Below are 16954 nucleotides of genomic sequence, written 5' to 3'. Positions count from 1 at the left end.
CGGGGGTGGGAGGGGTGGGATGATGAATCACCACCTCCCCACCCCCCTCCTTTCTCCCTCTAGTAACCACCCAGAATGGGCAAGAGCATTGCCACCTCCCCCATTCTGCACGCCCTGCACTTCTCAGCAGGCACACAAAGAACATCCTCCTAGGAGAAGACACACACACATACATACATATGCCAGGAAACACAGTGAGCATCTTGCCACCTGACACCTCCCCCAAATCTCATGCAACAGTGAGGGACAACAAAGGTGTTACAAAAGGGCAAGGGCTAGGGAGGAGCAAAGTGGGAGGACTGTCCATCCAGCAGCTCAAGGAGCCTAAAAGGGCAGAAAAGAGTCAGGTTCTGGGGGGTGGAGGCACTGATGGGAAAGATAGCTCAACCAATCTGGACCCATGTAAACTCAGAAGGGAGGGGTCACTGGGAAAATGCCCTGAGAGACAGAGGTCGAGATCAGGAGAGGAGAATCATTCAGAAGAGGAGTCACTGGGGACATCAGGAGTCCACCGGCCCCTTGGATTCCTCCTCACTACCTTCCTCACTAAAGACGCTGACTGAAGTAAGTGGGAGACCTACCTTACCTGAACAACTGTTTTATTTTGTCCTCCCTTCAGGACCCTGAGTGCCCAGGGGCTCAAGACACTCTTCCCTCTTCCCTCAGCTCAGAGACCTCAAGGGATGGGGGACTGTGACTAATGAATCCTGGTGGGGCTGTCATTGCTGTGACCTGTAGTATCAATTAATAGTGATTAGCAATTATCATAGCCACATCATCACAGCCACTGTTGCCCAGGGAAAGGGAACTGGTAGCCAGGATGCCAGGTGCTATTCACATAGTTTCCCTTCAGGAAACCCCTGGAGAATCCTAAAGTTACAGCACCATAGGAACTGAGAGTCAGAACCAACCTTGTAGGGGTCCTTCCATAAACATCTGTTTGCTCACCTCCAGCCTGGGGAGCTCACACTCTACCAGGAACCACACTCCACTGTTGTTTGCTTGTTGAATACATGTCTTTGCCCCCTTGTCAGGAAGTATGGAAGAATTCTGCCATCTTTTCAATCTTGAGGTCTTCCCCATCCCTACTCTAGCCAGCCTATCCTGACAGGGGACAACCTCCTTGAATGGACTACCAGAGTAACCCAACTCCATCTTTCACAAAATCATTCTCAGTACTAACCTCAATTCCAGCCTTCCTCTGCAGCTGTTTGCCATGAACCATCCACTGGACAGGAAAAAGATTGCCTTCTAAGGAACCTCCTAAACCGCTCTCCCCACATTTATGTCTTTTGTTCAAGTGTACCTCATCCCTGACTGTAAGTTCTTGATATTTAACCTGGATCTTCCCATCAGTGGGAAGGACTTGGAAAGGTCATTTATCCAAAGTCCTATCCCAGCTTCCCAAGTCACTGATACTGTGACTGTAATGTGCTTTTGTCCCCTCTGTCAACCTTCTAGAACTGCTCCCCTGCTCCCACCCCAGGCCACTGCCCCCACTTTCCTCCATCATCTGGTAACCGTCAGGGAATGCCTGCCTCCGGGCCTGGCTCTAGCTCAGGATGTCAGCATTGGCCCCAGCGGACTGAGGGGGGAACAGTCATGTAGCCCAACCCCCAGCCCTCGCTAGAAAAGGAGGTAATTAGGAGCTGTGCGGTCCCTGTCCCCCAACAGGTACAGCTGAGCAGCTGCATCCATCATCGGGGCAGCTGCCAGAGAGAGAGGGGAGGGTCACGTGGCTCAGCAGGACCAACAGGAGGGCAGAGGGAGGCCTCAGGACACAGGATTGGCTGTCTGCAACTGGAGAGTCTAGGCTGTAGGGGATAACCTGAGAATGACCTTGTGGGGACTTTAGCCCCCCTGGCTTTGCTCCTCCCTGGACATCACCACCTGCCCCTAGTTCTTTACCCCCAACCCTACAAGCTACCCTACCCCTGGTATTGTATCTTCTCTTTCAATGACACTGTCTAGGGTCATTTTTTTCTTAATGGTCTTTTATGTGAGCTTAATAGGTCTGAATAAATGTGTATGGGTCAGGGTAGGAGGTAGTTTCACCACCTGATAGGGGCTGGTGACTCCATGAGAAACACACTGAGAAACACACTGCGGCTGGGCTGGCTGGAAGGAAGAAAGAAAAGGAGGGAGGGAGGGGGCCTGTTTGGATGGAGGAAGTGTTGGTGCAGGTGCATTTTTCTCTAATTGCCTGAGTCGATGCCAGGCTGTGTGAGGAAGAAGCGTGCACTGGCAGTGTGTGCACAGCACGTCTGTGTGGGTGCAGTGGGGACGTGTCTTGCATACTTGCGCTGACCTGGGTGCGTGACCATGCGCCTGCAGTGCACTTGGGGCACAGATGGGCATGCTGCACTTGTGCCTACCTCTCTGTACGTGTGAGGGCTCAGTTCACACATGCCCACATGTTGCTGGGCCTGTCCGTGCACACCCCACAATGGGTTTTCACCTTGACTGTTTTTGACCCAGAAAGAAGAGCACCCTCCCCCAACATGCCTGCACCTCAGCCCCTCTCTCAGCTGAGTGGGCAGGGACCTCCCCCTCCACAGCCACAGGTCAGGGTGGCAGCTGGCAGTAGAGAAGAAAGGGAAAAGAGGAGGGGCGGCTTCGCCAACACCTGTGAAGGTTCTTCATGATATATGCAAATGTCCACATTAGAGATGCAAAGAGCTTCCTGAGCTAATCGCTGCAGCAGCGCCCGTTTTGTGCATGGATGTGCTGAGCAGAAGGAGGCATCAGGCTGAGGGAGAAAAAGGAGGCAGGCTCCCCCACACGTCCTCTGGCTGGACGGTGCCTGAGGGTAGGGGTGAGGAGCTTGTGTCTGTGCCAGAGTCAAAGGCCTGCTATGGGCAGGCAGGCGTGGCAGAGTCAGCACTCCAACCCAAGTCAGGACTTGCCACCAAGGTCCTATGGGAAATACTGCAGCCGAGTGTGTGGACAGACACAAGAGAGGGTGGGGTGTGCACCCCCACCCCCACCTCTCTATCAAAAGCAAAGGTCCTTCTGGATCCCAGAGCAGGTAACCTGGCCCCTGCCTGATAGGATGTTAGAAACATTCACATCCCCAATGGCCCAGCCAGACACATGGACAGAATTATACATAGTTTACTTCTCAGGTCTCATCTCTTCCTCTTGTCACCTCTCTTGTCAAACACCTGGAAAAACAGTCACATTGTTGTCTTTTTCTGTCACCTTAACACAGAGAAAGGAGCCTGACCATGGAGAAGGGAGTCAAGTCACCTCCCCTGACCCCTCTCTTCAGTCCCATTAGACACCCATTTATAGACCAGCCATTTCTTGGGGCTGTTCTGTGCTTTTCCAACCTCACTGCCACCCACATGGCACCAGAAAACATACAGTTAACACACTGTCAACTAGTACACATCCTCAGAAACACGCAAATAATCATTCCCCTCATCGCAGGGGCACACACTATCTCATTGATATTTACTTGCACTTAGACACACACCCACACCCAAATGGTCTTGCCAGCTCCTGCCGTCCTTGTGCACACACATCACCCCATTTTGGGGACAGAGTCCACAGAGCTCTCTCCTGCCCTACCCCCATCTCTCCTTTCTTCACTTCTCCCTCCCCCTCCTGCCCTCCTCCCTGGGCACCCGTTTGCCAGGGTTATTTATAGAAGCAAGCGATAAATTCAGTGTGTTTCTCGGCGCGCAAAGCTATAAATAATGGCACAGATCATTAAACCCCGAGAGCAGACCCAGCCGCCCCACAAACAAGATGAAGTACAAACCACCACATGAGAGGCAGAGAGGGAGGTGCAAAGCAGAGCCCCAGACCAGGGCCAGAGGGGCCTCAGCTTGCATCCCTCGGCCCAGTCCCAGTGAACTTGGGCCTTAAAGGGGCCTGCTGAGCACCAGGGGAAGGAGGAGGGCAGAGCTGAGGCCTAGATTTTCAGGCTGGTGAATGGAGCTCGTCCACTCCCCACCCTCATCCTTGCCCCAGCTCCTCATGCCCCACCTAATTTCTACAGCCTCCTTTTTCTAGCTCTTCCATTCTCTTTCCCATCTTCCCACCCTCTACTTCTCTCTCTGCATCCCTCACTGTTCTTCCATCTTATCTCTCCTTCCAATTCTCTCCTTCTTTCCACCTCTCCCTTTATCTCTCCACCCTCCCTCCTCTCACCTTTACTTTCTGCCCTTCATCTCTCCTACTCCATCTACCTGTTCTCTCCTCCTCAGCCCTTCTTTCCTCCCACCCGAATCCCCAGGCCCCAGGAGGGGCCCTCATCCCACTGAGGAGCCCTTGGAGGTAGAAAGTCCCCTGTCAGCAGAACGCTGGAGCTGGCTGCTGATTCAGGGTCTGTAATCTCCCAGGCGGAGGCAGCTGTGGCAGGGGGGCAGGAACGGGGGACAGGGAAGATGGATGAGGAGTGTAGGAACAAAATGGTACAAACAGGGACAGGCTCCGACTAAGCAAGGTCCTGGGGAGTAGAACCAGAGCCCCAAGCTTCAGCCCAGTCTACCACTGTGGGCTGGTCAGTTAAGTGAGGGAAGTGCTTTGTGGGTATGGAGAGAGAGTATCATGGGAGAGAACAAGGCTAACAGAAAGGAGCAGAGGGTAACAGGCAGGGGCAGCAAGGAGAAGCCATTGGAGGAGTCAGAGAAAGAGAAGCAGGAGAAGAAAGCCAGAGAACCAGAAAAGACGGGGCATTGATAGGAAGATAGTCTTGCCCAATCCCACCTCATCCCTCAGTAGACCCCCAGGCAGTTATATGTATTCCTGAGTCTGGACTACAATGTGGGAGGTTTTGGGGGGGGTCCCAACCATGGCTACCAAAACCCTACTTCAGTCCCATTTAGAAGCAGCTCTATCTTTTAGGAGCCATCCACCTTGACTCTGGCCTACTTTTTGGAGGTTTCCCTCAGTCCCACTCTGGGTTACCTACATTCTGGAGTCTTTTACCACTTCCTGCTGGAACACTTTTATTTTGTCTTGCTTCAGTTTGAGCTTCCCTCGGGTAGAACTTACGTCTGAGAGGAGCCCCAGAAAACCAAGCAAAGCTCAACTCTTTTGAGGCATAATCAAAACCCAAGGGTGATGGCCAGTTGTCTCCTTCTCCAGGATGTCAGACAAACAGACTTCAAATGGGGCAAAAGGAATAACACTTGACATCAACCCAGACTTGCTGGCACTGAGTGCTGGAAGATGTTGGATGGGGTAAATACTCTGAAAGCTGAGGGGGAACCCACGAGCCTGAACAAGGTGCAGCCTGGCCTTGTGGCCAAGGATGAACAAGAGAGCCTTAAAGCATCCCTGTCTTCCCCTGCCTTCCTCACCCCACGGCCAAAGCGGCCATCTGCTCCTGCTCACTCCCCTGTCGGCCACTTTGATGCAGAGCTCAGTTATTTGCCCAGGGATTTATAGTAGGAACCAGGACAGCAGCTAAATCCCCAAGCCACAGAGGTAAATCAGCTGCTGCGATGGGCCGGAACGAGGGAACTGTCGGGCTGGGAGGCTGCACAGCAGGGCTGGAGAGGAAAACACTTGTCCCTGCTCCCTGGGGGTGGCTGCCAATAAATCCCCTCAGGCACCGATTAGGGCTGGCTGCCTGGCCAGAGCTAGAGGGCTATCAGTGCTGGTGGCAGAGATCACACCACAGTGGGCACTGCCCCACATAAATGGGCTGCAGCCACAGGCCTGAGGATGGCCAACAAGAACTGGGCTAGTAACAATGGGTGGGACACCAGCCTGTTTTCCCTGGAGCTGGGTGAAGCAGTGTTATGGTTGGGAGGGTATAGTCTCTAGAACCAAGATGTCCAAATTACTTAACCTCCCTATACCTCAGTTTCTCCATCTGCAAAATGAGAATGAATACACTGGCTATCTCACAGAGTTACTGTGATGGCTAAATGAGATCCCATGCATAGTGCTTAGATCTGTGCTGATAGTAAGTGCATAGTAAGTGCTCAATATATTGTTAGTAGTATTTTCCCATAGAATACATTGTTGAGGCTGTGATAGATTGGGTCTTACACAGAGAAAAGAGAAGGGACCAAATGACCTTTGGAGGAATCTGGGGGTGCCTTAACCTCACTAGCAGAGAAAGTGAAAACAGCTTCTCCCAAGGCCAGCATAGATTCTTGTGATTAAGAGTACAATCTCCTTAGACAGAACTGCATCTGAGTTGCAACATTTTATTAACTGTGAGACCTTCAGCAAGTTGTCTAACTTCTCCAAGCCTTACTGTCCTCATCTGTAAAATGAAGATAATAATATTTACCTCACAACGTTATTGTGAGTACATGAGATAACACACAGATAAAGTGCTTAGTGGAAACTTGTTCATATTAAGCGCTTATTAAATTTTAGTCTAATTTTTACCATGATTTATTTTATCAAGAGAACCAGGGCTTATCAGTGAGCTCTGAGCCTAGGCACTGAGCCTTCAGAATGCAAGCAGTGTTGCTGAAAGGGTGTGCGGCTGACAAAGGCTGGGGAAGGGGAGGTGGGATGGGGTGAAGACTGGGGGATAAGAGCTGAGGGAAATGAGGAGAAAGAGAACTGGAAAATAGAGGCAGGTAGGTAGACAAAAGATGGTGGACACCTAGAGTCAGAAAGGGAGAAAAGGGGATGTGGTACGGAAGAGGTGGGGGTAGAGATGCAGGAAGACAGAGGGGAACCCTATAGGGAGAGGAATGGATGGCAGAGAAGGGGGGAACAGGATGAAAAATTAAGGAAGCCTCAGCAGGAGTTAGGGAGGGAGGAGAGAAGGGGACTCAGGGGGCTGCAGAGAGAATTGAGGAGCAAAGGAAATGAGGGGAAGTGACCAGGAGGGAAGAAAGACAGAGACCCAGAGGCCAGTGTATGGCTGAGAGACAAAGGAGGAAGAGTCCTATCTGGGAAAACAGCAAGCCTGAGAGGAGTGGCTTCTTATGCAAACATGATTCCAGGCGCTGCTCCGCTGCCCCCTCCCCAGCTTTCATTTTCAGCTTGGCTTCACTGGCCTCCCTCCTGGGCCTCTGCACCCCTCCTGCCAGCCTCTACCTACTCTCCGCCATGCCCCAGAGCATGAGTGGCAGCAGGGAGGGTGAGGAGCTTGGACTTGGCTCACCAGGGGGTGAAGTAGGGAGGAAGGAAATAGTCTCTAAAGCAGAATAGAGCACAGGGATCCATGCCTCCTTCTGGCAGCGCCCCCTTCATCAGTGTGAAGATGGACAGTGGCTGAAAGAACTGTAAGAGTGGGAGAATAACAACAGCTAAAACATTAGTATTTTGCAATTTACAAATTGTTTTACAAGCCCCTATCTCACAACAATCCCTGTGAAGTCAGCAATATTATCTGTATTTATTATCAACATCAAATAGTTACATAATATTTACTATCTATTAAGCACTTCACATGTATTAACTCTCTTATTCTTGACAACAACTCTATGAAGCATTATTATACCCATTTTACATATGACAAAGCCGAGGTTAAAAAAAAAGGCCCCATGCCCCTCCCTCTTTGCTTCTTTTCTGATCTCTCCTCCTATCTTTTGGGCAATCTACTTCCGTAGTGATATCGCCTCGGAAACCCAAGGAGAGGTCACTATGAGTTGGGTCCAACTCGATGGCATATCACAACAACAACCTCCTGTCTTTGCTTGACATTCTCTCATCTTTTCTCTTTTTTTTTTTTCTCTGTCATCTTCTCTTGTCCTCTCTTAATTTCTAACCATGCTGCCTCACCAAAATTCAAATTGGCCTTTTGTTCACTCTCTGCACTTCACCTGGTGATCAATACCTGGTGGGACTGGATGAAATTGGCAGCCCCCTCATTTGGGGACCAGCTGGCAGGTGGCACCCAAAAAGAAATCATACAGTGGCTGAAGTGAAATATGACCATGTTTTCAGAGAAGCTGTTTTTCTCCACTCTCTTCCTAAAAAGATCTGAGATTACCTACAATGTAAGGTACATATAAAAGAACCATTAAAAGACCTGGAAAGAACAAGAACAAGTAAAGAAGTAGGGGTGAGAAAGCTGTCCCCAGAAAGGAAACCTAAGAACGGACAGAGAACTCAAGACTTAGCCCTCGGCTTCTGAACAGTGAAAATAGACAAAGCCAGGTAGTAGGTAAGAAACCTTCCCACCTGCGGTGTGGTAAATTACTTAGTGTGGCTTTTCTAGCCATAAGTCTTTGTAAACTCCGAGGTGGAATTTGCCATGAGCAACTGAGGAGCTCCTGATTGCTGAAGTTGTCCACCTGGGGTATTTCTTTTGGGAGTGGCACAAAACAATATTCTGGGAGGGTCCCGCTCTCCCTCAGGTGTTTAGAATTCTGATGTTAAGATTGGTTGCTTTGGCCACTCTGCCAGGCTCAAAAGGAGCCCTCCTAGAGACAGAACTCTCTCTGACTGCTGGTTGAGGAAGACGTGCTGCTGAAAGAGACACGCGTTGCTGAGTGAGACACCGAGGGACACTCACTGTTGGGAGAGAGACTGTGAGAGACTGTTAGGAGACAGACTGTGGGCTGGGAGAGAGACTGAGTGTTTTTCCTAAACTTGAATTGTAGTCTGGTGCTTCCCTAATAAACCCCATAATCTGTGAGTTCTATGTGGCCACTGCAGAGAATCATCGAACGCAGGAGAGAGGTGGTGGTGTTTTGGGAGGAACTGTTGGTGAGAGGGCTAGAGGGAGACAGCATATCTGGCCTTGCAGTAATAGGCTTTAGGCTACTGATGGTGATCCTGTCTTCCTCTTGTGGGGTTAGAGGAGGTCAGAACATGTGGCCTCCCTGTCTTTTTAGCACCACCTATGCCAGAAAGTCACTCACTTATTCATGGATCATGTACTAGCACCTACTATGTGCCATGCATTAAAGACAAGATCAACATTAAGGCCACAGATTTCTCTTCACTATGTTCAAGGAGAAATTGCCTGAGATGAGCTGGGCACATTTGCTACTGGAAGAACTGGAAGTCCTGTGGGCTGAATGAGCTTAAGAGCAGTAAGGAATGTAAAAGTCAGAGGCCAGGGGACCCAGGGAGAAGGAGGGCCCCCACAAGGGCATCCCAATGCCAGGGCCCTCCCAGAGCTGGGAACTGAGGCTGAGGTGTGTCAGTGATAGCCCTCAGACCTGGCTTTCTGCCCCCAAGCCCTCTCAGCACCCATCCTGCTCCCAAATGGCCCATCTGGAACTAAGTCCTGCACAGTCTATCTACCTTCTGTGGGATGCTGGTGAAGCCTGCTTCTGCCTTCTGGTCATTAGCACGTCAGCATGGGGATCATCAGGGACAAAAACAAATCAGATAAAAATATTTCGTTCTGTCCAACAGAAAAAACCCTGCCCTCCAAGCTGGGACAACTTCAGGCTATGGGAGGAATAAATACAGTAAGAGAGGGTCTTTGGGCATGTCAGGAGATAGGGATTTACATGGAGGAAGGAGATGGATCCCTGTCAAGGAAAAACCCAGAATTGCAGGCCGGCTGCCTTCCACAATCACAAAAATGCTGCCCCCTTCCCAGCAGCAGCAGCAAAGAACCTACCTCCACATCTGCCTATGTGTGAAATATACTCAGATTAAACTTAAAAGTTCTTGGGAAGGCTGATGCCCAGCCAGTAGATATTTAACCTGGAAGAGCCTCCAAGCATGTGCCATTGGTGATATACCCAGGGGCAGCCCCTCCAAGGTCTTACATTGGCCTTGAGGGAGGTTAAGTGTCTGGGGGGACTATGGACTGAAACACAGTCCCTGGGGAGGTGGGTATGTAGTCACCAGCATGCAGTCATGCTGTTACTTGCTCATCCACCAGGAAAAACTGACTTCCTTATTTTTCTCTCCCTTTCTCTTGCCTAGGAGCCCTGGTGGCACAGTGGTTAAAGCGCTCGGCTGTTGATCAAAAAGTCGGTGGTTTGAACCTACCAGCCACCCTGCAGGAGAAAGATATGACAGTCTGCTTCTGTAAAGATTACAGCATTGGAATTCCTATGGGAGCAGTTCTGCACTGCCATGTAGGGTCATCATGGGTTAGAATCAACCCGACAGCAATGGGTTTGGCTTGGTTTGGTTTTTCTCTTGCCTGAAATATAGTTGTTTTCAGAAGGGGTTCTTCACTAAAAGAACCTGGAGTTAAAGCAGAAGCTCATGAAACTTCCTACAGAACAAAATTATTCTAGCTCTCTCATACAGAAGGAGGAAAAAAAACACCAAAAAATTTATCCCTATATCCTTCCCAAATCAGGGACTACTCTCTTACTTTCAAAGCCTGACCAAGCCTCCAGTAAGTGCAGATTGACTGACAAGACCACCTACAGAAAAAGAAATCTCCCAGGTAGGCCAGGTAACCAATAAATAGATGGCAAAGCCTTCCCTGAAGTACCTGGCTCTACAATCCATTCTACAAAGTGAAATTCCAGCCTTCTTCCAAAATCACCCATTTCCTCATAAGACTATCTTCCATGGTTCCCTAACGCATAGAAAACAAAGCTGAATTCACACTAAAGTATAAATTCCAAACTGACATTTAAAATGACAGTGGTGACAGCTGTACAACATGATGAGCATAATCAATGTTATGAATTATATATGTAAATAATGTTGAAATAGCAAATGTTTTTAATTTTAAAATACTACAATTTTTAAATATTGCTTTAAATGTGATGGCTAGTTTACTCTCAATGTATATGAATAAAATTATTTTAATGATTAAAAAAGTCATTTAAAGCCTCCCTCGGTGCAGATACACACTGAGTTTCTACAGCTTTTTCTTCTTTCATTGCTCCTAGATACTGGTCCCCTTGTTCAAGGAGCATGCCCTCAACCATCCTGCCTCCAGTCCATTTTGCCTGGAATGGCCTCTACTAATTGCCAGAGCTTCCATATGCCCATCAAAGCTCTCCCAATCCTCCTCTAAAGCCAAGTTCAAGTCTCACCTTCTTTCACACATTCAAGTTGTCCCACTCCCCTCTTCTTGGACCTGCTGGAGCTTGTCCACCTTTATGCCTGGTGCTGAGAGAGATAGCCTGGGTGTATTTACAGAATTGAATTAAGAACTTCAAATCTATTCTCTGCCAAATCTGTTTTCTTTTCTGCGATTCACAGGGTTCCCAGAAGTAAAAAGGCCAATCAGGAAGAGGGAGGTAGCACACGGCCCCAAGACTCCGCTTCCCCAAGCCAGGGTGAGGGGCCCTCTGGGGAATGAAGACTGCTGTTGGAGATAGTATAGTTGCTTCTAGGCTTCCTGAGACCACTGGGATGGGTACTTCTAGGGTTATGGTGGCCTTTAAGCCAGTAGCCTTGGGTCCCCTTTCTTCCTTTGTATCTTCTGTCTGTCACTGTCTCTCAATCTTAGTCATTCTCTTTTCAAAATTTAGACTAGGGATGAAATCTGCTTGGAAGATGCCTTCTCTTAAAGGCTTGCTACTCAAAATGTGATCTGAGAACCAGCAGCATAAGCATCTCTGTTAGAAACGTGTTAGAAATGCAAACTCTCAGGCCCACATCTATTCAATCCAATTCTCCAGTTTAACAAGATCCCCAGGCAGTTCACGAATGCGTTAAAATTTGAGAAACACTAGTATAAAGAACAAGAAAGGCCAGGCCAGGCGCCCAACAGGGAAACTGAATGCCTAAGACATTCATTCATTCACTCAATATTTAATAAGCACCTATGGGGTACAAACCACTGTGCTGGGAATTGGGTGAATGATTCAGACCTGATAGCCAGGCTGGAGGGGATAAGATAAATGTTCCCCACCTGGTTGTCTCAGCCTAACTCCCTGGAGTGGGAGGGAAGCTTCGGTCAGGAATAGGGGTGTGCTCGATCTTTTACGATGAAACTCTGAGGAACCTGAGGCTGGTGAGGGAATCTCCGCTAAATCCAAAGACAGAGGATCAGTCATGAGACAGAAGAAAAGGACCAATGAGAATGAGAGAGAGAGATGAACAAAAAGAAACAGACAGAAGTGAAAAAAAGTGCATCTAAAACAGACTCCCAGAGTATTCCTCAGCACTCCAGAAATATACTCAACTCTACTTTTACACTTCCTCGTTGAGTTCCCCACTCCAGGAGAGCACAATGTTCCTCGTCCAACTTCCAGTCAGATGATTTCCAATGACAGGGGTCCTTAGCTGCCCTGTCTAAACATCAGGCCCCTCCAGCCCCAGGACTAGAAGGAAAGACAATAAGCCCTGGGGCAGTGTCTGGGAAAACAGGATGATGTGATGCACTAACCGCATGGTTCCTATAGCTAGATCACTGAGATTCTTCTAACTGCTAAAAATATAAAGATGATCACCAGTAACTCATAAACACCACTGCCAGCCTTACTCTGACCAGTCTTCTGGTGGCAGGGAGGGGGAGACACGGGAACAGAGATCGAGACACTACAGTATGCATGGACAAAATGCCATGGAGGTCAGCAGACAGGAGCATGAGCCTGGCCTACAAGTCAAGAACCTCAGACACTAAACTTGAAGGATAAGTAGGTCATCAAGTGGATAAGACATTCTTACTAGAGGATGGGGATAACAGCAAGGAAGAGATGAAAAGCAAAGGGACAGGTGTGAAGGGCATGAGAGTATTGAGAAACACACAGACTGAGGAAAGGGTGCTGGGGCCATCAGGTGAAAGTCAAAAAGAAAGGAAGCAAGGAAGAAAAAATAAGGGGCAATGTCTCTGTCCCTGGGGAGCTAACCACTACTTCAGGAAGGTGGGTAACAGACCCGAAACAAAGTAAGGGCAGGTCTGAGCAACACAAATAAGTACAAGACAAAGAATATCACGCTGGAGACCCAATACCTAAACAGTCGAATATAAGAATTCAAAAGAGAGTTCCTCCATGGCCACGCACTGTCCCAGGTACAGGGATGAAACAGTGAACAAAACAGATAAAGTTCTTATCCTCATGGAGCCTATCCTTTAGTGGAGGGATACAAACCATAAATAAATTAATAATTTCTATTTTCATCTTTATTTTATGAAGAAAAGAAAGCATGGAAATGAGGCAGAAAGGGAATGGAACGAAGGGCTACTTAGGGAAGTAAGGGTTTCTAAGAGGAGGAGATATTGAAGCTGAGCTATGAATGACAAGGAAGAGTCAGTTACGAGTCCAGACAGAGGGCCACAGTACAAATGGCCCATTTCCTGAACACAGAAAGACCAGCCCAGCTATAACCTGGAGACAGGAAAAACAGTTAGAACTCATATTGGAGAGGTGAGCCTGTGCCAAACCATCTGAGGTTTTGTCGATCATGGTAGAGTCTGGAATCTCTTTAACACTAATGGGAAGCCATTGAGAGGCTGTAAATTGTTGTGGTTAAAAGCACAAACTATAGAATCAGGCTGCCTGGGTCTAAATCCTGACTTTACCACTACTGGCTATGTACCCTTCAGCAAGTTATTTAACCACTCTGTACCTCACTTTGGTCATTTTCAAAATGAGAATAATTATGGTTCATATTCTCATAGAGTTTTGTGAGGATTAGATTAGTTAACATACATTAAGTGCTTAGAACACCACCTGGCATTTAGTAAGAGCAAAGCAAGTGTTAGCTACAATTATTGGAAGATTTTTAACCAGGGAAGTGACTTGATCTGATGTTTTTAAAGATCACTTTGACTACTGTGTGAAGAATGGATAGGGGGACAAGCAGGATGCCAGTTAGGGGACTGTTGTGGTCAGCAGCACAGGTGAGAAAAGACACTTGGCTAAGATTGTATAAGAGGACACTGTGAGATGTAGTCAGATTGGGGAAGAGGCCAAGAGAATTTACGTATGGATTGGGTATGAGAGATGAAAGAAAGAGAAGAGGATGACTCTTGGGTTTGGGGCCTGAGCCACTGGGTGGATTACAGTAATCCAAGGTGACCTGGGGAGGGCTTTAGGAAGGGTCAGAACAAGGTTTGGAGGAAGCAAAAATCAAAGTCATAGAGCAGAGGACAGTTCACGTTGGGAAATCATAAGGAATTAGATTCCTCATATTGATGAGATGGGAGGATGGAAAAATCGTTCTGGGGTCCTAGGCTCAAGCTTCTAGAGAGCAAGAATTATACCTTCTGCTTCTATTGGATACCTTAGAGCCCCTCATTGTTATCCTGCAGCTGATGGGTGCAATCAGGTACTCAACAAACATTTATTGCTTGCTGAGGAATGATCCAAAAGGAAATGTGGGATGGTATAAATTATGCCTTGAGAGCCCTGGCCACCTACTGGATGAGGGACACTGAACAAGCTACTGTCTCTCAGGCCCTCAGTGTCCTGCAAAGTGGTGAAGGTGGACCAAGATCTTCAAGGTCCCTTTCAATCCTGATTCTCATTCCCTGACTCTAAGACCAGAATTCTGAGCTTTTTGAACCCCTGCAGGTCCTTAAGATGAGGCAGCAAGAGGTGCTAAGTATGGCTGTTCTGTGGTATTTGAAGGGGAATGAAGAGGAGACTAAGTGAATAGACTAGGGCCATCTAGATATGAGCCAATGAGGGCCTATCTCACCAGGGTGGCTGGGAATAAGGGAGACTGATCAAGCCAAGAGGCCCTTTCCCTACATCTCCAAACTCTCCTCCCCATAATACGTCATTAGTTATTTTGTAACTTGACAACTTCTAAATGTGGAAGTACCCAGACTCAGTCACTGGATACCCTTTCTTTTCAATCTGCATTCACTCCTTAGGGGATCTCATCCAGTTCCACTAATGACTCCCAAATTTGTATCTCCAGCCTAGATCACTCAACTCTACACCCATATATCCAGCTACCTACTACTAGACACCTCTATGTGGATGGTTAACAGGCACCTCAAACCTAGTATGTCCAAATATCTCAAAGCTAATGTGTCCAAAAGTGATATCAACTCTTCCTGTACTATTCCCACATCACTTCATGACAATAGCATTGTTCTTATCACACAGTCCAAAAACCTTGGTCTCATCTTTGACACTGCTCTTTCACATCCTGCATCTGACCTCTATCAGAAATCCTTTGGTTCTACCTGCAAAGTACACTCAGAATTTGACCACTTCTCACCACCTGCAATACTACCTCATTGGTCCAGTACTTCAACTTTTACCTGGCACTGAGCTAGGCTCCAACTGGTCTCCCTGCTTCTGCCCTTGTTTTCCTCAGTCTGTTTACAATGCAGCATCAAGAATTATCTGTAAAAATACAAGGCAAATCATGCCATTCTCTTGCTCAGTATCCTCCAGTGACACCCCAGCTTACTTGGAGTAAAGGCTAAAATACTTACTGTGACTTATTAGTTGCATGATCTGGTTCCCCATTACCTCTCAGATCTCCTCTCTTATTCCCTTCCCCTGTTCTCTCGCTCCCACTGTATCAGCCTCATTGCTGTTCCTCCAACACACCAGACATCCTCACATCAGGGCCTTTGCCCTTGCTGCTCTCTTTGCTAGGAATGTTCTTTCCCCAGAAATCTGCATGGGCGTGTAGCATCTGGTAAATGGCAAGCTCCATATGTTGGGGGCCTGAGAAGGGAAGAGAAAGGGGGTGAACAGGAAGAAGAGAAAATAGATTCAGGTCCCCTGCAAGAAACAAAATGGCTTATCTTGCTTTCTCCATCTTCCTTAGGCACCTGGCTTTGTGAACTCAAGGGATTTCCTCATGGGGGACCTGCCCCACCCAGGTTCTTCAGGAAACACCCTAATCTCCACCCTACTCTCAGAAAAATCTCAAGCCCTGATGGATCCCATCTCTCTAGCATGTTTGTGGACCTCCTGCAAAGGAAATACCTCACTTCCCTGATGCTGAATTGGCCTACCTTCATAGGCAGCCAGTCCCTTTTGCTAGCTCACTCCACTGCTACCAGATGCATCAGATGAATTGGATTCCCCAGGCTCTGCTCCTAAAAGGAATAGGGGAGATGGGTCTTCCTTCAATCATTCACTTTCATATTTATTTCCACCATCTTACTGTTGGGCCTGAGTCTATCCATCTATATAGTAAGTTCACTCTCCTTTCCCTTTTCCTCTTCTTACCCTATTTCCCTTCTCTTCCTCTGCCATTTCTTGCTGCTCCCAATCACCAGGCCTTCCCCATTAAACACCTTTGTGAACTCCCTCAGAAGCCTCCAAAAGAAGAGAAGCTGAGGAGAGTGGAGAGCAAGCAGGAAGGCTGGTGTGATGAGGCCACAACCTCCATGACAGGGCTGAGTCATGGGGGAGAGTCATAAAGGGAAGGGGTGGGGGTGGGAGGATGCAGAAGTCCAGCGAGAGAAGGAGACAGAACCTGTTATGAGATGGTGATGCAGAGATAGCATCAGCCAGAAAAAGGGGGTCAAAGTCAGAGGCAGAAACCAGAGCTACGCAAATGCTGACACATGGCAGGAGCTGGAGACAAGAGCAGCAAAAGTCGGACACCCTGAGATAGAGACAGGCAGACAGACAGAAAGGAGGCCAGAGACAGACCAAGAGACAGAAAGACAGGAAGCAGCCAGAGAAGGAGGGAAAGATGAAGAGACCAGCCCAGACAAAGAGATGGAGACACACAGACTGCAAGAGAGAGGAAAGGAAGACAGAGAGGGAGACATAGACGGAGAGGCACGCACATAGACCAGAAGGCTGCAAAGAAGGCGAGGGAGAAAAAAGTGACGAGGTGGAGTGGCGGGAAGCGGCCGGGAGCGGGGCGGGCTCAGCGGAGCGGGCGCGGCGCCGGGAGCGGGCTCGTAAAAGCCGCGCTGAGCGGGGAAATTGCCGCCAGAATCGCTGAGCTCCACAAAACGCAGCCCGCACGGCCCGCCGCCGCGCCCGCTCCAATCTCCAGCCTCATCGCCGCGCGGGCTGGTTATGCATTTAAATGTTATTTAATTGGATTGCGGAGGAGCTGGGGGCCAGAGCGGCCCTCCTGCCCCCGCCCCGCACGCTCCGCACGCTCCGCACGCCCGGGCTGCTCGCCTCCTCCGCAAATCTGTTTTCCAAGTCACAGATTGCAGGGCGTCCCCTCCCAATACTCTCCCCCCCCCCCCCCCCCCCCCCCCCCTACG

Source organism: Orycteropus afer, unplaced genomic scaffold (genome assembly GCF_000298275.1).
Source record: "Orycteropus afer afer isolate SDZICR_OR568_19922 unplaced genomic scaffold, OryAfe1.0 scaffold00247, whole genome shotgun sequence".
Classification (NCBI taxonomy): domain Eukaryota; kingdom Metazoa; phylum Chordata; class Mammalia; order Tubulidentata; family Orycteropodidae; genus Orycteropus; species Orycteropus afer.
The sequence above is the reverse complement of the archived record's forward strand: the minus strand, read 5'-3'. Positions refer to the sequence as shown.